At 45.3% G+C, this 5,731-nt stretch overlaps 1 pseudogene; it reads right to left on the bottom strand.

Annotated features, from left to right (window-relative positions):
- Positions 1-921: 921 nt before the first annotated feature.
- Positions 922-2,430, bottom strand: LOC144130062 (uncharacterized; annotated as a pseudogene).
- Between the last annotated feature and the right edge of the window lie 3,301 nt (positions 2,431-5,731).

Genomic DNA, 5,731 nt, shown 5'->3' with positions numbered 1-5,731 from the left:
AAGACACTTGGGAGTAGGGCACATATGTTCATTTGCGAACACAGGCGATTGCGAAGTATTGCCAAGGTGAAAATTCTTCAGGCGCAGCTTCCTAGCTTTTTCGAGCAAGGCATCCCTCTTTTGGCGCTGACAGAACTGAACAGCAATGCAGCTGGGTTTATTCTTGGACGGTACGCGGTAGCTAGACTCAATGTCGTCAGGGGCAATGGCCACACCGGCGAGCTCACCATGATCACGGACAATGCTAGTGACGTCCTCGTCGGGTTTTTCATCTAGGCCCTTGATTTCAATGTTTTTGTTTCTAGAGTACTGTTCTAAGTGTGTCAGACGGAACTCAGTGTCAGCAAGGCGCTTCTTAATCGCATCAAGCCAACACCCCCTAGACTTTTTGAGGCCTCTCCACGTTTGCGTGACGTCACCGCACTGCGACGGCCCAGTAGGTTCGGCTTCCGCGCTCGCACGCATTTCGCGCATTTCAAAGTGCTGATTATGTCTCTCGAAAAGAAAATTACTTTTTTTTTAAATCGTGTTTTGCTTGCCAACACCCTAACCGAATGTTTTTTTTGTTCTTGCTTCCTTGAAAGTATAAGCAGTTACATTTTAGCAGACTTTTACTGACTTTATATCAAAGCGCGCATGTGTGAAGATACGTTCGTAATATTTTTTTATTGAAAATGAACAACGCAGAGGACTTTCACAAGTCGTATTTTATTTTCAGATGAGAAACATGATCAGTAGAAGTAGGAGGTAAGGAAACTGTTACAGCACTGAATCATAAAATGCAGTAACTGAAGCCAACAACAGAAAAGTTGCAAACAGAAAGCAAACAAAAGAAAATATGCAGAATATATAAGAATACAACGCAAAAACTGGTTTCGAAACTAAAAAACTAACAAAAACAGTCACAAGCACACAGTGTAGTCAATTCTTCAATGTCTTCAATTTTCTCTCTTTTTCTTTTGCAGCCTTTTCAACTATAAGTTGATCATTTTTTCTTTTACAGAGGTTATTTAGAAGCGTATTTGCTGCTGCACTTAGGACATAGTGCATTACCAACTGTGGAGTGTGCCCATTCTCACACACATCAAAGTCAATGCCGTCGTTTAACACATCATGTGTGAGTGCCAAGAGAGCCTCCTTTTGATTTGGTAGTGCATGAAACTGTGTCGCATGCTGTTCGCTTCTCAGTTGGTCAAGAACTATCTCAGCAGTAAGAACAGCATTTACTATGGCAGGCTGCGGAAACTTGAGACTACCACGAGTCATGGCCTTGACTAACTCCTCACCTTCTTCTTCAATTTCATCTTCTAGCATTAAATTTTCTTTGCAAGTCATGCATGACAGCTTTTTGAACGCAGCGTGGGCACAATAGCCAGCAACGTAAGTGGTTGCTGGGAGATTTGGCGCCTTCGCATAATCGTCGCCCGTTACCCCAATGTCAAACACTTCAAATACTGCATCGTTTACTGCCACCGCATCTGTTGCAGCCTCAAACTCTGGGATCTCCAGAATGTTCTGCAGACGAAGCTTTCGCTCCGACTCATAGACTTGTCTTATGGAAATGTGGTATTGCGCACCGGAGAGTTGGCGGTATTTGCCAAACCTCTCTTCCAAGCAATCAGTCTGAAACTTTCCTAAAAGTACATACTCGAAGTTCATTTCATCTAGGCAATACCTAGTCACCTTTACCAAGGTGTCTGTTGTGAGTCGGAGCGCACTGTGAGTCTCTCTTGTAAGTATGCCTGTGTCAAATTTGAGAGACTGCCACAGATCTAGCCACTCCACTATACTTAACAGAAACTGGATCTGTGGACTTGACGCTGATGTAATCGATGACTGCAGCTCATCACGAAGTCGAGTACCCTTGTTGCATGTCTTTACATTTACAATGTTCCACCACTTTGTTATTGTTTCAAGGAACTGTGCAGTACCAGACACATGATCTAGCTCAAGTCTGGGCCCACATGCTCGCAGAGCTGCTGCCGTAGACGGGCTGAAAATCCTTAGCGCAAGCTTGACATTCTGTCGGTCAATATTCGATGGGTTCAGAGATTTAGACGAAAGTTATGGTGCTGATTTAATCAACTGACCCTGTTCTTTCGAGTGAAGTTCTTGAAGTGTTTTAAATGAAGCTGTAAGTATAGGTGGCTTTATATTAGGTCCTGTGGGGCTAGGAAAGAACATGCATGTTCCAGTATTTTGCTGATTGATCCAGTTATTCCTGACGCATTTTATTAAGTGTACAGGATCAATCAGAAAAAAGAGAGGACGTTTAGAGTCTGCAGGGTGTGGATACACACTCCGAAGTTTGCAATGGGCCCCAAAAAGTGACATTGTTTTCCGGTTGATTGAGTTATTGTCAGCTATGACTGCGATTATACGCAACCCAACATGCTCTAGCTGAGTAATGATGCTATGCAGAATAGTGTGAAGCTGCTTTGCGTTGATGCGCTCTACTGGAAGTATGTGCACAACATTCTTCTGACGCGAAAGCAAGCTTTGCATCATAAAAACATGGGCTGTTTTTGCTGCATTAGGGCTATTTGTAGCCGCACCAACAATTACTCCTCTCTTATAATCAAAATACGGCTGCAGGTGAATTTCGTACATCATGAGTACAAGAATTTTTTCATGCTCCGTCATTGCTGCGACAAGCTTCTTTGCATACGATAGGAAAGAAGTGCCTTGTTGTTCAGCTGCCGGGCTTACGCTGTAGGAGTTACATATACGACGTATTGTAGATTGATGTGGTAATCTAAGGTTTCCGGAACTGTGAAGGAACCTATAAGCATGCGGAGAAACTGTAAATAAAATGCTTGAGAATACCAGCAACTCTGCAGAATACCGGGATGACCTGCTATGCGTGACAAGAAGAGAAACTTGCTCTTTCAAAGAACTAACTGCATTGGGTTGTTCAACATCTGCCAGTTCACAATTTAAGGCATCTTCAAGCAGGGAAAGTGCCAACTTAAGCAAACCATCAATTTTTTCTTCATGCTTAGACAACAATTTTCCGTGAAACGACTCTACAGCATCCAGCAGACCTATCAAGCAACGGATATCATGTACTGTGTGAGGGATGGTATCTATGCCATCAATTGTAATCAGCTGCACATTTCGGTAATGAACTTTCACCGTGAGGTTCTCTAAGACCGTGACTGACGACAAAACACGAGGGACGTCATCAACAGCAAGATTGAGAAAAAGGACGCAGACAGGTCGAGAAATAACATTCCAGAAATCAGAAAGCTTGATTTGAGGAAGGCACTCCAGTAGAACTTGGAAAGTGTCAATCTTGTTCTTTGCTTCTTCCTCCTCGTGTGTCTGGAGTGACATGGCGATGGCATCTCATAAAGAAGCTGCTTCAAGACGCATTCTTTTTTCAGTCGGTGCTTCTCGGGACGTAGTGGCGGGCGCAGAAAGGTACGCGGGACAGTTCGGGAATACACTGGGAATGGCGTCGGAGCTGAGACGAGCGATCTTCAATTTTGCCTCGACGACTTTGCCCGTTTTTGAGTCCACATACTTAGAAGAAGTCCGAATGTCTGATTCTTTAAAGTGCCGCTCGCAGACCTGCAAAGCCCAGCGCAGATAAGGTTAGCATATTTAAGATGATTAATTCCATGGGTGCAATAGCAATTAGCGCAGTGAAATATTTCAAATTTAGAATATTTCCAGCTCGCCCACTAGGCATGTTGTAGCGCATTATGTACACACAGCTACGTCGCGGAATAAATATCACGCTTTTTCGACTTACCACTGAGCGCTTTCCGGGTTCGAAATCAGCCCGTGGAATGGCTTTCAACCATTGCCTCCTTCTGTCAGCATCAGCTGGGAAAGTGAAGACGCGCACAGTCTTTTCTCCATCGTAATTCCCGCGGCAGCCGGGAACACAACAGTGTCCTGGCATTTTAACAAATGGCTCAGGGACTGTCACACGCGCACAGCACTTTCACAGACGTTTCCCAGTATTGCACTTCGAGTATTCACAGCCCGCAAGGAAGCTTCAGCAAATGACACAGAAAGAACGGCGGAGGAACAGCATGTAACACACGACACGTGCAGCACATGTTCAAACACGACGGTAGTGATGTTTACAGCAATCGCGATGTCTCCTTTCAAATGATTGCTTTCAACAATTTACTAAAAAAACTGCACAAAGTAAGCTTTTAAAAGATTGAACAGTTTTCAGAAATGCCAGCGAAGATTGTTACATTGAACCAGATATCTTTCATGTCTTTTAAAACGGTGAAATTCATTATCTTCAATTTGCTATACGCAAATGCGCCTCGGAGTACTCCGCACTTCAACAATTTGAAACAGCGCGGGAGGAGAACGGCGGCAGCGGCCGCCAGGAGGTGCTGCCGCAGCGGTCGGCGGTGGCTGCTCCCGCGTCGTAGTGCTGTGACGTCACGCGTCGGAGGAGAAGTCGTGGAGAGTCCTTAAAAGTCTAGGTGGTGTTGATCAAGCTCAGCACGCAGTTCAATGACTTTCTTGTCTTAGAGCAGCATTTTCTGCCTTAACAACACTACAATCCTTCTTCGACTCTTCAAAAACCACATTCATGTGTCATGCCTTTTTCGTTTTCACGTATTTCCGCTCGCAGTTCTCGCATATCGGCACGTAAATCCTGCTACACCGCTTCACGAGCGGCCTCTATCTCCTGTTTCAGTTCTTCCCTCAGATCGTTGATTTGTTTCGTCATTTTGAAGACAGTACACAGAAAGAAAAAAAAAGTAACTTCACTAATACAGTGCCGATTGAATGCAACATCAATTAAGAACACGCAAGGGCAGCAGCAATAGCGAATAAAAGAGAGGCTCAAGCAGCGTGATAAGAAACAGCCAACAAACCATCCTGTAAAAACAGATGAGATAGAAGCTCATAAACGTAGGCAGCTGCGCTGCCCCTGCTGCCAATTAACGGTACGTGTGCCGGACAGTTCCTTTTATGCGCTTCGACGGTGCTGGCGCCACCAAAGCCCCACTGCGCAGGAGCGAAGGTAGTTTCCGCACGTCCAGTCGGAACGACGTCGACGCTGATGATTTCCTTCTTGCTTGCTCTGGCACAGGCTTGCGCGGGAATGAATATCGGGATTCTGCAAAAAGAGTAGTTTTTGAAACGATGTTCATAGCCTGCTGCCGCTGAAGCCAAGTGACCGGCGACTGAGAGTGCTCCGCTTTTTGATGGGCAGAGCTGGCTGGCGGCGCATGTGCAGAGGAACACCTCCAGGAATCCCCTCGTGGCAGGGGCGAATTCAAGGGCAATTTGCAGTCAGGAGACGACGCAGCACTTCGTATAATCCTTCGGCGGGACCTGGATGCAGACAGCGCTGCAAAAAGAGCAGTTTTTCAAATGATGTTCACAGCTTGCTGCCGCTGCTGCCAAGTCATATTACCTATTATATTACCGATTTTTATGACACAACCACGAATTAAACCATAAGAAAAATTAGCGTAAGCCTGCGATAAATATAGGGAACTCATTTTTCATCCAAGTGAACAAAAAGCGCAAACACAAGTTATGCCTAGAGTATGCATGTTATAGTTTGTGCTTTATGATTAATGAAGGTGTAACGTCTCAAAGCGAGTCAGGGTATGAGGGACACCGTAGTGGAGGGCTCCAGAAATTTTGGCCACCTGGGGTTCTTTAACGTGCACTGACATCGCCCAGTACACGGGCGAATTTCGCCTCCATCGAAATGCGACCGCCACGGCCGGGATCTAATCCG

This window comes from Amblyomma americanum, chromosome 4 (assembly GCF_052857255.1).
Source record: "Amblyomma americanum isolate KBUSLIRL-KWMA chromosome 4, ASM5285725v1, whole genome shotgun sequence".
NCBI lineage: Eukaryota > Metazoa > Arthropoda > Arachnida > Ixodida > Ixodidae > Amblyomma > Amblyomma americanum.
Note: the sequence above shows the minus strand (reverse complement) of the source record. Positions and strands in the feature narration are given on the sequence as shown.